The sequence below is a fragment of the Artibeus jamaicensis genome, unplaced genomic scaffold (genome assembly GCF_021234435.1).
Source record: "Artibeus jamaicensis isolate MK-2021 breed Jamaican fruit bat unplaced genomic scaffold, CSHL_Jam_final contig_729, whole genome shotgun sequence".
NCBI lineage: Eukaryota > Metazoa > Chordata > Mammalia > Chiroptera > Phyllostomidae > Artibeus > Artibeus jamaicensis.
Window position 1 is genome coordinate 83,802 of NW_026521939.1, and position 18,879 is coordinate 102,680.

Sequence of the window (18,879 nt, forward strand, 5' to 3'; positions counted from 1 at the left end):
TGGGGCTGGCTCTGCTTGGCTTGCTTTTGCAGACTGGTACAAAGCGGGATTGTGCAAAAAGACAGGCTTTTTGAAAAAGGTAGGCTTTTCCCATAAGGTGGAATTTCCCATATCTGGGCGGGGGGGGGGGTGGTAACTTCCTTTTCCAGCTTTGTTGCCTGGTAACTACTTGTGTGCCTACTGGAGGGGACAGAGTGACAGACTGCTCACTATTGCCCCCTAGAAGGTCATAGAGCAGTCAAATCTTCATCAGTTGCATGTGCAGGTCAGTAGTTTAAGCAGACGTTTAGAAGGGATAAAGCATGTTACCTCTGTGTTTTTGAGTACGGAGTGGAGGAGTGATGATATTTTTTTTGGCCAGCTTATCCCATGTTCCTTCTGACCACATGGTCTTAACTTGGCGTCCTGGCTGCATTTTCTATTCCTGGGTTCAAGTCCCTATGCTGCCTCGGAAACAACCTAAATGCTCAACAGGACAAAGGTAAAGTCAATAGTGGTGTATCCACCCAGTGGTATACTCTCCAGTGATGAAAACAGATGAGTTAGAGCTACATGTATCAGTGTGGATTAGTCTGGCCAGGCCTGGCTGTCTGGGTGTAGGAGAGGAGAATCACCTCTCTGACAGAAAGGCTGGTGTCAATGAATGGTTACTTGGTCTACCACAGACATTCAGAAAAAGAAAAGACAAGGTCATCTCAGATTGTGATAAGTCTCAGAGATGAATCAGGGAGATGTAGGAAGGTGACTAGAGAGAATGCTAATTATATCAGGCGTATCAAAGAAGATATTACATGCTTCTAATGCTCTTGTTTAAAATTCTCTTCTGCTTTTTTCCTTTCAGTATGGTAGGTTTTCAGATCCCCAGGACTGTTCTTTCCTCTAGGTGTTACTGGAAAACTGATACTAAGTCTTGCAAAAGAAACAGAATTTCAAGGATATGTCTTCTTTTGTCAGCAGCTACATAGGACTGGACACAATTCCATGTCATAAAATTAGTTCAAAAAATTTTAAAGATGGAGGTACAGATAAATATGGCTCACCTCCCCACACAACCACATCAAAATTACAAGTAAACTACAGAACAACCATCACTCAGAACCATCAGAAATCAAGCTGCATGGAAGTTCAACAACTACAGAGCTAAAGAAACCACATCCATCCAGACTGGAAGGAGATGTGGAGACAGCAGACATGGAACAGGTTGGTCCCACACCCATGTGTGGTGGATAAAAATTTGAGAGGGTTATCCCAGTCCCATACTAGGCCTACCAGCCCAGTAGGTGCCAAGATAATCCCCCATAATTTCTGACTATAAAAACCATCAGGGTTTGATTCAGTGAAAGGAAATACTTCATTACCAAGAAGTGCTTTTTAAATAGCTCACACACAGACTTACTCAGAATCACTCCAGCACCAGGGTAGCAGCCTGAAAGGCACCAGTGCCAAACAGGGGGAAACCGAAGTGTCTGGCATCAGGATGAGAGCTAAGGGATGGCTTTCTCCCAGACAGAAAAGTAGGCAGAGACCATTGTTCCTTTTCTAAGCCATCCCCCCACAGAGCCACAGAGCCACAGAGCCAGTAACCAGGGCCCTATATGAGATTCCATCTACCTGGCTCACATGGTTTGCTCCACCCCAGGCAATTCCAGAGGTACCACCAACCCAACTAACAGGTGCTTTTCCATATGAACGACTTGTCTCAGCTCAGGCTTACATCTTCCTATATCCCCTTAAACAAGCAACAGCCAGCTTCAGCAAGCCCCCAGCCCCCGTACCACTGACTAAGAGATCCCAAGCTTAGCACTAACCGAAGTAAGCTTTGGATCACAGTTTGGCTTCACTCAGGAAACTCCAAGCCCAGCATAGGAGCAGCCATCTGCAGATTGCTTTGTAGCTCATGCTGGTTGGCCTCAGGTGGAACACAGGTGGTGGCTAACCCTGGCCTACCGCACCTGGGAAACCTCAGAGCCTGTGCGCCCAGTAGACAGCTATAGACCACATCAGAACATCACAACCCTGCCCCTGCACAGCTGATCCTACACAGAAGGTGGAGGTTGGTGGTCAATGGTCACAGCCAGTCCTTACATCTAACTGGCCTGGGTAAATCCCTCCCATTGACCTGCCAAATATAATCAAGGCTCAACTACAAGAGAAGGGTGTACTCAGCACCTATGGAGGGTGCACCTCAAGTACCCAGCTTGGATGATAGGGGAGGCTGTGCCACTAGATTATTCCACCTGTAGGTGCCCTACAGAACACCTACTAGATTAGACCATGCTACCAAGACAGGGAGTCATAGAGGCTTTGCCTAATATACATACAAACAAATACAGGGAGGCTGCCAAAATGAGGAGACAAAGAAACATGGGCCAAATGAAAGAACAGATCAAAATTCCAGAAAAAAAAAACTGAAGGAAATGGAGATAAGTAATTTATCAGAAACAAAATTCAAAACACTGGTTATAAGGATGATCAAGGAACTTAGTGAGAACCCCAAAAGCATAAAAAAATGCACTCAGAAACAGAGGATTCACTAATGGAAATGAAGAACAATATACAGGAATGAACAGTAGAATGGATGAAGCTGAGAGTCGAAGCAATGACATGGTCATAAGGAAACAAAAAACAATCAACCAGAACAATAAGAAGAAAACAGAATTTTAAAAAATAAGGATAGTGTAAGCAGCCTCTGGGACAACTTCAAGCATTCCAATCTTCGTATCATGGGGTGTCAGAAGGGAAAGAAAAAGAGCAGGAAATTGGAATCCATTTAAAATAATAAGGAAAGAAAACTTCCCTAATTTGGTGAAGAAAACTTCCCTAATTTGGTGAAGAAACAACAAATTCTTCAGCCTGACCGGTAAGGGGCAAAACCAGTGGCTGGTGAAGCGGGGTTGCACAGGAAAACTCGGTCAAACGGACTCAGGCGCACGGAATCCAGGCTCGGGGTTGGACCTAGTGAGCGACCGAGCGAGCGACCAGGCGAGCAACCGTGGAGGAGACAGCGGGGCAGCAGGGCTGCGTGTTGACTGTGGTCGCGCATTTGTGCACGGGTGGACAGGCAAGGGAGTGGGCGATTGGACAGGGACCCAGTGGGTCCCTGCGGCAAGCAGCAGGGAGAGCGCTGCCATTTCCCTGCTCTGACCCCACCTCCACATACAGCATCATAACCCAGCGACTCTGAGTGGCCTGGCCCAGGTGAACCACCTAAGGTGCTGCTCCTCACCCAGCAGCTCGAAACAGCAGAGGGGGCCACCATTTCCCCGCTCTGACCACGCCCCCACATACAGCATCACAACCCAGCGACCTGGGAGTCCAAGGCACCGCTTCTCACACTTAAAGGGCACAAACAGACCAAAAATGGCACAAGAAGATCTCAAAGCCCCAGAGCCTATAGATCTAAGCGATGAAGAAATAGCAAAACTCTCAGACGCACAGTTTAAAACATTGGTGATCAGGATCCTCACAGAACTGGTTGATTATAGCCGCAAATTAGACAAATACATGAAGGCGAAACTAATTGAAATGAATGGAATTGCACAGGACACCAATAGCAATGAAAAGGAAACTGGGACTCAAATCAATGGAGTGGACCAGAAGAAAGCAAATAATGGCCAAACAGAAAAGAGTCAAGAAGCAAGAATTCAAAGAAATGAGGAGAGTCTTAGGAACCTCCAGGACATCTTTAAACGCTCCAACATCCGAATTATAGGGGTACCAGAAGGGGGAAAGGCACAGCCACCAGTGGAAAACTTATTTGAACAAATAATAAAGGAGAATGTCCCCAATCTGGCAAAGGAAATAGACTTCCAGGAAATCCAGGAAGCTCAGACAGTCCCCAAGAAGTTGGATCCAAGCAAAAACACTCCAAAGCACATCATAATTACATTAGCCAAGATGAAAATGAAGAAGAGAATCCTAGAAGCAGCAAGAGCTAAGGGGACAGTCACCTACAAAGGAGTTCCCATCAGACTGCCAGCAGATTTCTCAAAAGAGACCTTACAGGCAAGAAGGGGCTGGAAAGAAGTATTCCAAGTCATGAAATCCAAAGACCTACAACCAAGATTGCTCTATCCAGCAAAACTTTCATTTAGAATGCAAGGACACATAAAGTGCTTCTCAGATAAGATAAAATTCAAGGAGTTCATCATCACCAAGCCCTTCTTATATGAAATGTTAAAGGGACTTATCTAAGAAAAAGAAGATAAAAAAGATGAACAGTGAAAGGACAGCAAACTCACAGTTATTAACAACCACACCTAAAACAAAAGCAAACTAAAAGGACAGCTAGATCAGGAGTGGAAACATAGAAATGAAGATCACATGGAGGGTTAGCAACAGGGGAGTGGGAAGAGGAGAAGGAGGGAGAAGGTACAGAAAATAAGTAGCATAGATAGTAGATAGAAAATAGATGGGGGGGCAAGAATAGCATGGGAAATATAGAATCTAAAGGACTTGAGACACATGGACATAAACTAAAGGGGGGTACTGGTGGGGATGGGGGGTAGGGTGGAGGGGAATGAAAGGGGAAATAGAACAACTAACAGCATAATCAATAAAAAAATTAAAAAATTAAAAAAAAAAGATTCTCAAAACCATTACGCTGAGTGAAAATCTAAACACACAAAAAGTTTCCTGTATCATTCTATTCATGTGTAACACTAGGAAAGCCAAATTTAATCTGTAGTGACACAAAACAGATCAGTGGTTGCCTGGGGTTAGGGGAGAAGGTAGGGTTGACTGGTAATGGTCAGGAGAAAACTGCCTACAGTAATGGAAAAGTTCTATAGTATCTTAAAGGTGGTGGTAGGTACTCAGGTGTGTATATTTGCCAAGGTTTATCAAACTGTACACTTAGAATGACTGTGCATTTTATTATATGTAAGCTATACCTCAAGAGAGTTTGTTTAAAGCATCTTTCAAAACTTCCCTTGGAAGTATTTCTAAAAGGTGGGGATGTTTTTTTAAGACACTCAGACTTTAGAGATTATTTTTAGATCTTGTAAAAATAACCATTACCCCCTAAAATGTCTGTTATTCTAGTTGGTTGCTGTGCTTGATACTTGTTGCCCTGGTATTGCCAGTAAAATAGCAACTAAACCTGATTTTAGTTCCTGAATAGATTAGCTTATCTCTATTTATCTTTTCCTAGTCCACATCATTGTGATTTCTTTCCTTTTCAAGGAAGAAGTTTCAGGAGAGCTGGCAGTTTCCCTCACTGCGCATGTATTACCGTTGTAACTTACTCAGCCGATACCCTGTAATAAAGACCAGAGCTTGCAAAAACTAAAAATTAAATAAAATACAATAGTTGCTGAAATATCATGACATCTCTGTTTAAATATATGATAGAAATACTGATAAATACAATTAATATATATCTCAACTCAGGATGAACATTGGCAGTTCCCTGCCCTGGCCAGATCACTCCGTCAGTTAGAGCATTCACCCGACACCCCAAGGTTGTGGGTTTGATCCCCGGTCGGGGCACATTCAAAAATCAACCAATGAGTGCATATATAAGTGGAACAACAAATTGGTATTCCTCTCTTTCCTTTCCTCTCTCTAAAAATCAATAAACAAACAAAAAAAAACCTGGCAGTTCCCTCTTTATATACATACAAATATTTCATAAAACTCACAACTTTTGTCAATTCCTGTTCCAAGATTAGTTTGAAATTCTGAGAGGCAGTTTAGCAGAATGATTAAGAGCATAAATCTGAAACCAGACTGGCCAGGTTCAAATTCTGTCTCTGCTCCCTACTAGCTCTGTGGTAGTAGAAACATTGCTTAACTTTGCCGTGCCTGGTCCCCTGCATTGTAACATGGGGATAATGACAGTACTTACTCCATAGGGTTGGTGTGAGAAGTGAGTGACTTAACACATGTGAGACACCCACGTGAGGACCTAGCACGCATTGTGTAAGTCTGGATGGGCTATAGTTATGATGTAGTAACAAGCAACTCCCAAATTGCAGTTGTTTGAAACAATAAAGGTCTGTTTCTCATTCAGGCCTCACGTGTGTTACAGATTGGAAGGGGGCACTGATCACTCTAACTCACTCAGGGACTCAGGCTGACAGAAGCTCAGTTTGACACATGCTTCCACAGCAGGAAATGGGGACTTGGCAGATTGGATACTGGCTCTTAGCATTTCTGCTGTGTACATTTCATTTGGTGAAAACAAGCACGTGGTTACGCCTAACTTCGAAAGGGGCAAGGAGTGTGTCTAGAAAGGGGGAGAACCAAAAATATTTGGGAACAACACTAATAATTACCATGGTTACCTATTATAATGCGATTTTAAGGTGGCTACAGAACTCAGGAGGCTGAGGAGGTAACGAGCCGAGCCCTCAATGACAAAAAAGGGAAGACTATGGAAGCAATCTGCGCAAAGTCCTCACTGCAGGAATGGGTTTGGAGCATTTCAGGAACAGGAAAATGGCTCAAATGTTTGAAGAACAGTGAATGAGAGCGAGAGTGGGCAGCTGGGTCACATGAGGCCCTGAAGGTCACGGTGAGGACTTTGAATTTTATTCCAGAGTGTACTGGGAAGCCACTGGAGGGTTTAAACCATTTAATATAGTATAGATTTTATAAAGACCATTAACTCTGGTTGCTGTTGTGGGATGGGCAAGGATGGAAAAAGGGAAATCAGTTAAGAGGCATTGGTCCAGGTGAGTGATGCCAGTGGCCTGGACCAATGTAGTAGCAATAGAGATAGAAAGAAGTAGACACAGTCAAGATTAATTTTGGAAGCAAAGCTGATGGATTAGACATGGAGTGTGATGGAAAGGAAGGGATTGATAATGACCCCTAGGCTTCTGGCCTGTTAGCTGAGTGGTTATTAAGATGGAGATTTCTCCCAGAATAGAAACTGGGTAGTAGTGGTGTTTTCTGAATCAAGAGTTGTGGTTTGTCCATATAAATTTGGAGATGCTTTTGGATATTTAAGCATTGGTACAAATTTGGAGGTCTTTGCAGTGAACAAGGCTGGAGATATAAACTTGGAGGTTGTATTAGTTATCTATTTCTACATAACAAATAGTGCCCAAACCTGGCAGCCTAAAACAACCGACATTTATTATCTCACAGTTTTTGTCAGTCAGGATTTAGGGAGTAGCTTGACAGGATAATTCTGGTTCTGCGTCTCTCATAACACTGCAGTCAAGATGTCTGTTGGGGCTGCAGTCATATGACAGGAGCTGGAGGATCCACTTCTAATAGGTTCCCCTACATAGCTATTGGCAAGAGGCCTTGGCTTCTCACCCATGCCACTCCATAGCCTGCTTGAATGTCCTAAGGACATGGCAGCTAGCTTTCCCCACAGTAAGTGATCCAAAAAAGAGCAAAAGGCAGAAACCACACTATGACCTAGTCTTGGAAGAAACATCTTCTCTTGATCACATAGGCCAATCCTGATATAATGTGGGAGGGGGTTACACTAATTTCAGGAGATTCTATCAGCATGTAAATAATATAGAAAGCTATTGGAATAGGTGAGATAATTTGGGGGGGCAGAATATAGATAGAGAACCCAGGACACTCCAACATTTAAAGGAGAAGGGGTCAGAAGAGGAAGCTGAGAAGAAGTGGCCAGTGATGTAATAGAAAACAAAAAGTTTGTAGGTTCATGGAAGCCTGGGAGAGTGTTGACTTGAACAACCAAGAGTAAGAAGAAGACTGCAAAACAGCTTGGATCTACGACACAGAGGTAATTGGTAATTGTGCCAAGAGCAGTTTCTGTGGAGTGTTAAATCTACCTGGAGTTGGTGGAAAGTAAACATAATGAAAGAACTTGGTGATGCCGAATATAGAAGATTCTTCTGATAAATTTTGCTGTGGAAGGGAATTTGGGATCAAGAACCTTTTTTATGACAGTAGATCCTAAAACATGTTTGAATGCTAAATAGCAATAAAAATATACTAATTAAAGTGAAAAATAATTTACAAGGAATCAACAGAAGAGCAGACGAAGCTGAGAATCAAATCAGTGATTTGGAATATAATGAAGCAAAAAAAATGTTCAATTAGAATAGCAAAAAGAAAAAAGAATCCAAAAAATAAGGATAGTGTAAAGAGTCTCTGGGATAACTTCAAGCATACCAACATTTATATCACAGGGGGTGCTGGAAAGAGAAGAGGAAGAGAAAGAAATTGTAAACCTATCTGAAAAAATAATGACAGAAAACTTGCCTAACTTGGTGAAGGAAATAGACATATTAGTCCAAGAAGTGCAGAAAGTCCCAAACAAGATGAAACCAAAATGTCCCATACCAAGACACATCATAATTAAAGTGCCAAAGGCTAAAGACAAAGAGAGGCTCTTTTTAAAAAGATTTATTTATTTATTTAGAGGGGAAAGTATGGAGAAAGAGAGCAAGAGAAACATCAGTGTATAAGGGAAATATTGATTCGTTGCCTTTTACATGCATGCTTACTGGTGACTAGGCCTGCAACCCAGGCATATACCCTGACCAGGAATCGAACCAGTGACCCTTTGCCTTGTGGGATGATACCCAACTAACTGAACCATGCCGGCCAGGGCTAAAGAGAGAATCTGAAAAGCAGCAAGAGAAAGACAATTAACTACCTACAAGGGAGCTCCCATAAGACTGTCATCTGGTTCCACAATAGAAACATTTTAGGCCAGAAGGGATTGGCATGAAATATTCAAAAGAGATGAAAAGTAAGGACCTACAACCAAGACTACTTTATCCAGAAAAACCATAATTTAAAATTAAAAAATAAATAAAGAGCTTCTAAGATAAGAAAAATCTAAAGGAGTTCCTCACCACCAAACCATATAATAAGAAATGTTAAAGGGTCTTCTTTAAGAAGAAGGAAAAGAAGATTAAAAAAAACGAACAATAAAATAGAAAAAATGAACAATAAATACATATCTCTCAAGTGAATCTTGAAAAAACAAACTAAATGAACAAGCAGAATATAAACAGACTCAGATACAGAGAATGCTTTGACAGTTGCCACATGGGAGGTAGGTTAAGGGAATAGAATAAAGGTAACAGAATTAAGGAGTACAAATTGGTTGTTACACAAAGGTCATGGGAATGTAAAGTATAGCATAGGGAATATAGTCAATAATAACTATGACTATTAGAATATTCATAGTTATAGAATACTAGGGAATATTTTAATAACTACATATGGTTTCTGAAGGGCACAAGATTTGTCAGATATTACTTAGTAAGTTATATGATGTCTAATTACTGGGGTGTACCCCTGAAACTGATATAATAAGGTGTGTCCATTATAATTAAGAATAAAAAATGAATTAAAATAAAAAAAACTATTGGCAAGAGGCCTTGGCTTCTCACCCATGCCACTCCATAGCCTGCTTGAATGTCCTAAGGACATGGCAGCTAGCTTTCCCCACAGTAAGTGATTCAAAAAAGAGCAAAAGGCAGAAACCACACTATGACCTAGTCTTGGAAGAAACATCTTCTCTTGATCACATAGGCCAATCCTGATATAATGTGGGAGGGGGTTACACTAATTTCAGGAGATTCTATCAGCATGTATATAATATAGAAAGCTATTGGAATAGGTGAGATAATTTGGGGGGGGCAGAATATAGATAGAGAACCCAGGACACTCCAACATTTAAAGGAGAAGGGGTCAGAAGAGGAAGCTGAGAAGAAGTGGCCAGTGATGTAATAGAAAACAAAAAGTTTGTAGGTTCATGGAAGCCTGGGAGAGTGTTGACTTGAACAACCAAGAGTAAGAAGAAGACTGCAAAACAGCTTGGATCTACGACACAGAGGTAATTGGTAATTGTGCCAAGAGCAGTTTCTGTGGAGTGTTAAATCTACCTGGAGTTGGTGGAAAGTAAACATAATGAAAGAACTTGGTGATGCCGAATATAGAAGATTCTTCTGATAAATTTTGCTGTGGAAGGGATTTGGGATCAAGAACCTTTTTTATGACAGTAGATCCTAAAACATGTTTGAATGCTAAATAGCAATAAAAATATACTAATTAAAGTGAAAAATAATTTACAAGGAATCAACAGAAGAGCAGACGAAGCTGAGAATCAAATCAGTGATTTGGAATATAATGAAGCAAAAAAAATGTTCAATTAGAATAGCAAAAAGAAAAAAGAATCCAAAAAATAAGGATAGTGTAAAGAGTCTCTGGGATAACTTCAAGCATACCAACATTTATATCACAGGGGGTGCTGGAAAGAGAAGAGGAAGAGAAAGAAATTGTAAACCTATCTGAAAAAATAATGACAGAAAACTTGCCTAACTTGGTGAAGGAAATAGACATATTAGTCCAAGAAGTGCAGAAAGTCCCAAACAAGATGAAACCAAAATGTCCCATACCAAGACACATCATAATTAAAGTGCCAAAGGCTAAAGACAAAGAGAGGCTCTTTTTAAAAAGATTTATTTATTTATTTAGAGGGGAAAGTATGGAGAAAGAGAGCAAGAGAAACATCAGTGTATAAGGGAAATATTGATTCGTTGCCTTTTACATGCATGCTTACTGGTGACTAGGCCTGCAACCCAGGCATATACCCTGACCAGGAATCGAACCAGTGACCCTTTGCCTTGTGGGATGATACCCAACTAACTGAACCATGCCGGCCAGGGCTAAAGAGAGAATCTGAAAAGCAGCAAGAGAAAGACAATTAACTACCTACAAGGGAGCTCCCATAAGACTGTCATCTGGTTCCACAATAGAAACATTTTAGGCCAGAAGGGATTGGCATGAAATATTCAAAAGAGATGAAAAGTAAGGACCTACAACCAAGACTACTTTATCCAGAAAAACCATAATTTAAAATTAAAAAATAAATAAAGAGCTTCTAAGATAAGAAAAATCTAAAGGAGTTCCTCACCACCAAACCATATAATAAGAAATGTTAAAGGGTCTTCTTTAAGAAGAAGGAAAAGAAGATTTAAAAAAAAACGAACAATAAAATAGAAAAAAATGAACAATAAATACATATCTCTCAAGTGAATCTTGAAAAAACAAACTAAATGAACAAGCAGAATAGAAACAGACTCAGATACAGAGAATGCTTTGACAGTTGCCACACGGGAGGTAGGTTAAGGGAATAGAATAAAGGTAACAGAATTAAGGAGTACAAATTGGTTGTTACACAAAGGTCATGGGAATGTAAAGTATAGCATAGGGAATATAGTCAATAATAACTATGACTATTAGAATATTCATAGTTATAGAATACTAGGGAATATTTTAATAACTACGTATGGTTTCTGAAGGGCACAAGATTTGTCAGATATTACTTAGTAAGTTATATGATGTCTAATTACTGGGGTGTACCCCTGAAACTGATATAATAAGGTGTGTCCATTATAATTAAGAATAAAAAATGAATTAAAATAAAAAAACTTGACTTACGGTCAAGGTGAAGGTATATGTAGACACACTTTGCCTCCTAGAGCAACCACAGAGAGAATTACAACTATATCTCAAAACGAATAACCAGAACTGTCAGAAAATTGAGCCATATGTAAGTCCAATGACCAAGGATTTAAAGAAGTCACATTCATCCAGATGAGTAGGAGAAGTGAAGTCCTGGGGACAAACAGAAAGGTGCAAAGAGGCGATGTGGTGTGGAGAGGCAGCAGCGGTGGCAGAACAGCAGTCCCACATTCACATGCGGGGGATAAAAATCAGGAGGGAGACCTTGGGAGTGAGTGGTCCCAGCCCCAGACCAGATCACACAGCCCAAAATTCCAGCACCAGTAAGATAGATTCCCATAACTTCTGGCTGTAGAAACCAGTGGGGATTGGGGTGATGGAAGAAACTGCCAGATTTTCAGCAGAGACCATTTTAAGGGCCCACCACACAGACTTAGAACATACACAAACTCACCCACTCTGGGATCACCATCAGGGCAATAGCTGGAAGGGCACCAGTTGCATACTAGAAGTGGGTGAAGTGACTGGAAGCGGGGAGAGTGCTGGGCAAACCTCCAGAAGCCAGACAGCAGCACTGTCCCCTCTCGGAGCCCTCCCACTACACAAAGCCACAAAGCGGTGAAGTGGGTTGCCTGCCCTGGAGATTATCTAAGACCCCGCCCCACACAATTTGCAGGTGCCTTTTCTAAGACAGGGAATCAAAGCAGGTCTACCTAATACAGAGCAACAAATACAGGGAGGCTACTTAACTAAAGAGACAAAGAAATATGGCCCAAGTAAAATAAAATAAAATAACCAGAACAAAACCCCAGAAAAAGAACTAAAAGAAGTGGAGGTAACCAACCTTTCAGATGCAAAGTTCAAAACACTGGTGATAGGACGCTCAAATACCTCATTGAGCACAGCAAAAACATAAAGGAAGAAATGAAGGTTATACTAAGTGAAATTTAATGTAAATCATCTCAGTTCACAACAGGTAATAGTCTCAGTCATTATAATACTACAGCACCCCAGGAGCTATCCCCCTCTACTTACAAGAATGATAGACCATCAAGTCCTTGTTTCTGAATGACCAGAAAGGTGGTCTAGTTCCAGAGGCTCATCCTGAGGGGTGGCTTTCTAAGGACACTTTCAATTTGGTTTTCCTGAATGCAAAGCCTAAGATAAAGACCTGCTAGACACAGGCATTTATTTGGAAACTGATCCCAGGAATGCGGTAGCAGGAAGAGTAAGATAGAGAAGAAAGAAAAGCCAGTATCAAATTGTATTATCAAGGTTACATCTCAACTGGGCATATCTTCCCAGAGTTGCCACACCTCTGATGGTTCCTGTGTCCCTTTGAATGAAGTGTCTCTAGGTAATTAATACCTATTCACCCCCCACTTCTCAACTCCACTGAAGAAGCAGAATTTAGTAATTTAGAGACTGCTTGGGATGGGATGCACTGAGCAGGGGGTGAGCCTGGGCTTTCAGGGAACTGATCATTGCTCATTGACCTTTCAGGGAATTCAGCTCTGCTGGAATCAGAGGCTGCTGGGGACATGGGACATAGGGCACCAGAGGCATCTATCACACCATGTGAACAATTGCTGGCACCCCTCTTAAGGCTTTAGAAGGAGCTCTGGCAAGTGAGGGGCTCTAAAGCTTAACCTTTCAGGTTTAGAATTAATCCACCTCTGCAGGAACTCACATCTGTCCTGGATGGAATGACTGAGGAGGAATCTTTTAGTCAACTTAGCTTTACACATGAGTTTGTCTTCCTCTCCTGGTCCCCCACCACTCTGCAATCTCAAGGTCTCTATCAGGTACATCCTACCTGATCCTCTGTCCAGTCCTTCAGAATCCCATGGGTGGGGTGAAGGGCAGTCAGGAAACATAGAATGTCTGTCCAGAGGTATCCAATCCTGTAATATGAAAAATAGAGACATTTATTGAAGAAGATACAAGATACAAGAAACACTGTATATAGGGCAATGACACCTTCAGAGTAGGCACCTTGGAAATTTACACAGTTCTCCCAATTGCCATCAGCTGCCCTGTCATGTTTGCCTAAATCTCATCTATGGCTTGAAAATCTTTTCATTTTCAAAGGGAAAAAGCCAGAAGTCACAGGGCACCAAATCTGGGTTGTAGGGAAGCTGAGTCACCTGGGTGATTTGATGTTTTGCCAAAAAATTCTGCACAAGATGTGATGCATGAGTGGGCATGTTGTCATGATGAAGCTGCCAGTCACCAGATGCCCACAGCTGCAGCCTTCTAAATCATCCCAATAGTTCCAGCAGAAGAATGTTCAAGCTTGATGCAAAATTTGATGCAGATTTGTTGCTGCACTTGGTCAACTTGGCAACAACCACACAGTACACATACTCACTCAGTGGCATCTACCACCCCCACTGACTAGTACAGTGACGTTGTCATTGTTCACACATGCACATTCCTGTCCACTCTCCTTAGCTGCCAGGTTACACTGATGTCGTGCAAACCATTCTTGTTATGTTAACAATGGCTGGACTTTTTCTGGACCTTGTAGGTCTTGCTATGGGCTTTATTGGTATGTTGCTGAGTTTTAGGAGTTCATATGTCAATTGCCTTGTTGAGACAAACTAGAATGAAGGTGGAAAAGGCTGCATTTAGCAATTTTCAGACAGGGGAAATGCCCTACGGGGCATATTCCAAGTCAGGGAAGAGTAGGTCCTTCAATGCCACTTCAGATTTTCAAACTGTTGGCTGGTGGTGGAAGGGGATACATCATTTGCTGGCTCATTCTGGGAAGCCCTCTGACAGATATTTTGAGGAAAGCCTTGCAATAAAGACAGAATGACAGACCAGTGCCTATGGGAATTGAAACTTAGTAACTCCCCCATATCTGTTACCTTCGTTTCCCCTTTCATCTGCAATGTTACTGGCAGGTGAGTCCTGAGAATAGAGTTTGTGCATGTTTTTATGAGAGCAACAAAGAGGAAGCTCATTTCATCCCCAGGTTATGCCTGGGAACTAGGGAGGAGAAGCTTCCCCAAGGGTGATGTGGGTACAGCAGCAAGAGAAGAGAAAAGGGAAGGCAGGGGTACAGATGCTCCAAAGGAAAAGCTCTGGAGTGATGGGCGACCCCAGGGAGATGCAGGGTGTTGGTGTGAGAAGGGCTCCCAGGCTGAACAACCAGGAGAGGACAGCTCTATTTAGAAAATATAGGGAGAGTAGAAGAAATGCGGCCTCAGTCTAGTAAAGGCGCAAGTTTAGAGTAAATGGAGATGGCGAAAATAGGAGGAGGTGGTAGGCTGGGAGAAATCTCAGTAGTGGGGTTCAAAAAATGAAAGTGTGACCATTTTAGTGTGGTCAGTACAGGAAGGCTTCTCACAGCACATGAAGTGGGATGGAGAAGGGGCCTGAACCACAGACCAAATTCCTCAGTGAATTTCTTACCAGACAGGGGCCTGGCCCTGAGCAGGTCTGCCTAGGACCAGCGTAGTGTGTGGGTTCTTGACTTCCTGTAGGAAAGATTTCACATAAGTCCAGGTGACTAAGAAGACACATTTATTAAAGCTGGGGACAGTGAAACAAGGAAGTATTTAGTACAGAAGAAGCAACAGGTGAGCCTGGGCTGGGCTGCCTAAGCTCCCTGGGAAGTCAGAGAAAAGGGGGCTTAAGGGACAAGCGCAGGGGATTAGCCTGGGACAAGCTGGCAGCTGCTGGTTGCCTTAGAGTTTAGGAGACAGGTACCTGTGGAGAAAGAAGTAGGGGAAGAAGAAGGGAAAGGAAATGGTGTGAGCTGCTCCCCAGAGGGACAGCACAAGCACTGGGTCCTTTGTATTGAGGTTTTTACCTCTTTCTTACAGGAGGGAATCTTAGGGGAGGGATTCAGTAGACTATTCATTCGCCAGGTGTGCCCTTCAAGGGTCAGGGTCTCCACTTGTCAGTGACAGGGCAGGAAGGCTGCAGCCTTTGCAATTGGTTCTGGCCTCACTCATCTGGTTTTGCTGCTTTTCTAGACCCGGCTCTGCAGGTAGGAAAGGCAAGTGAGAAAGAAGTTACCCTGGGGGAGAGGTCTTGATTTCTGTTTCGCCCCTGCCAGACCTTCCTCCCTGGTGACCATGTACACCTACCTGGCTGCAAATTGCTTGGCCATTGTGTTCGCCTGTCTCAGTTTCCCTATGCCACTTACCATGGAATTTTCCTAGGTTCTTACTATCCCGTCTCAAATTCAGAGGGTGTATGTGTGTAGGGGGATGGGGAGTGGGAGCAACTGGGAGGCCAAGGAATGTGAAGATAAAAATGTCTGAACTTTAGCTCTGGCTGGTGTGGCTCAGTGGTTAAGCACTAGCCTATGAACCAAAGGGTTGCTGGTTTGATTCCCAGTCAGGGCATATGCCTGGGTTGCTGGCCAGGTCCCCAGTGCAGGGTGGGTGAGAGGCAACCACATATTGATGTTTCTCTTCTTCTCTTTCTTTCTCCCTTCCCTCTCTAAAAAATAAATAAATAAAATCTTTAAAAAATGTTTTTAAATCTCTGAATTTTAAAAAACTAAACATGGAACTTCCTTTTGACCCAGTGATTCTGCTGCTGGGACTATACCCTAAGAATCCCAAGTCACCAAATCAAAAGAACACATGCACCCCAGTATTCGTAGTGGCGCTATTTACAATAGCCAAGTGCAGGAAACAACCTAAGTGCCCATCAGTAGATGAACAGACCAAAAAACTGCGGTACATTTACACAATGGAATACCACACAGCAGAAAGAAGGAGCTCCTACCCTTCACAACAGCATGGATGGAACTGGAGAATATTATGCTAAGTGAAATAAGCCAGTTGGTGAAAGACAGATCATTCTGTCTTTCATTCACCTATAGGAGGAATCTAATGAATAAAATAAAATAACAAATCAAATAGATCCACAAGCATGGAAACATGGAATAGACTGAAAATGACCCGAGTGGGTGGAGGAGGGGAATAAATGGTGGAAAGAAGGCAAAGGGACTAGGCAAAAAACATGTATGAATGACCCATGGACGTGACAATGGTGTGGGAACTGACTGTGGGAGCGGGGAGTAGGATGAGTGTAGGAGGGCAAAGGGAGAAAAATCGGGAAAATTGTAATAGAATAACAGTAAAAAAAAAAAGAATTAATAAAAATAAATTATCTTAAATGTAAAACATCAATTTCAAAGAACCTATGCACCACAATGTTCATAGCAGCACAATTTACAATAGCCAAGAGTTGGAAGCAACCTAGGTGCCCATCAGTAAATGAATGGATCAAAAAATTGTGGTACATATACACAATGGAATTCTATGCAGCAGAGAGAAAGAAGGAGCTACTACCCTTTGCAACAACATGGATGGAACTGGAAAGCATTATGCTGAGTTATTGAAATAGGCCAGGTGTTGAAAGACAAATACCATATGATCTCACCTTTGACAGGAAGCTAAAGAATAAAACAAACAAGCAAACAGAATAAAAACAAAGACACTGAAATAGAGAACAAGGGGACAGTGACCAGAGGTGAGAGGGAAGGGAATTTAAAGGTAGAAAAGGGGAGGGATTTTGAGGAACAAGTATGAAAGACACAGAGATGAGGACTGGGGGGGGGGGGGGGGATGGTAGGGAGATGGGGAGACAGGGCCGGGGGGGGGGGGGGGCTGGGATGGGAGAAATAGACAAAAAAAAAACTGTACTTGAAAAATAACTAAATAAAAAATATATTAAAAAATTAATAAAAAAATAAATTATCTTAAATGTAAAAAACAAACCAAAAAAGTCTGAATTGGGTAATGAAGACTGAGAATCATGAGGAAGGGCTAACTAGTCAAGGACGGAAGGCTTCCAGTCAGAGAAAAAGTAGAGAGGCATGCGGGCACAGAGGAGCCAGGGGCAGGTCGGATCATGACAAACCGCGCTGAGCAGTTTGGACTTATCTCCAAGGAGACGAGGACTGGCTCATTCCTCCTCTTCACCTCCTGCACTCATAATGTTGGGGTGTCTCATATATCACCCTTTTGAAACAGGCTGAGCCTGTCTTAAACAGAAGGAAATGCTCTTCGGTTGTGTTTTTAAGCCTCTCCTGGATAAGTTTAAAGTTTCTCTTCAGGTGCTCCCCAACAGCTGCGCTCTGCACTTGTCTAAAGAACCCAGCCCTCTATGTGGCAGAACCTGGCAGCAGTTCAGGGAGCCATACTGTTCTTAGTGTGTGCTCCCTTGATGCATCAAGCTCCCTCCTTGTTTTCAGTAAACATCTTCTTTTGAATGTTTCACCTTAAAACATTTTTTGATTGATTTTAAGAAATAGAGATAGAAACATTGATTTGTTGTTCCACTTATTTTTATGCATTCACTGGTTGCTTCTAGTATTTGCACTGACCAGAGGTCAAACCTCCAACCTCGGCATCTTGGGACGCTGCTCTAAACAACTGAGCTACCTGGCTGGGGCTTACCTCTTCTCTTGATTTCTATCTTGAGGAGGGGTAAGAACCCCTTCACCAATGGCATTTTCATTTGTTCTCTACAGCTTTCATTCTTTCATCCATTCTCAGTGCTGTGAGCACACATAGTTACATCCCCGGACTCATATTTGTACAAAGCTGCAAAGAGCTGAGGAAGGAAACTGGTGTCAGGCTTTACCCACTAGGGTCTGATTTTTGGGTTCATGAAGTTGGAAACTACTTTATCAGTTCTCTATTCTCCTCATCCTCATTAGACAATAGTGTTTTTTTTTATTTTATTGATTATGCCATTACAGTTGCTCTATTCCCCCTTCATTCCCCTCCACCCTGCACCCCTGCCCCCACCATACCCCCCTTTAGTTTATGACCATGTGTCTCAAGTTCTTTAGATTCTATATTTCCCATACTATTCTTGCCCCCCCATCTATTTTCTACCTACCATCTATGCTACTTATTTTCTGTACCTTCTCCCCCCTTCTCCTCTTCCCACTCCCCTGTTGCTAACCCTCTATGAGATCTTCATTTCTATGTTTCTGCTCCTGATCTAGCTGTCCTTTTAGTTTGTTTTTGTTTTAGGTGTAGTTGTTAATAACTGTGAGTTTGCTGTCCTTTCACTGTTCATCTTTTTTATCTTCTTTTTCTTAGATAAGTCCCTTTAACATTTCATATGAGAAGGGCTTGGTGAATTTGATTTTATCTGAGAAGCACTTTATCTGCCCTTCCATTCTAAATGAAAGTTTTGCTCGATAGAGTAATCTTGGTTATAGGTCTTTGGATTTCATGACTTGGAATACTTCTTTCCAGCCCCTTCTTGCCTGGAAGGTCTCTTTTGAGAAATCTGCTGACAGTCTGATGGGAACTCCTTTGTAGGTGACTGTCCCCTTATCTCTTGCTGCTTCTAGGATTCTCTCCTTCATTTTCATCTTGGCTAATGTAATTATGATGTGCCTTGGTGTGTTTCTTCTTGGGTCCAACTTCTTTGGGACTCTCTGAGCTTCCTGGATTTCCTGGAAGTCTATTTCCTTTG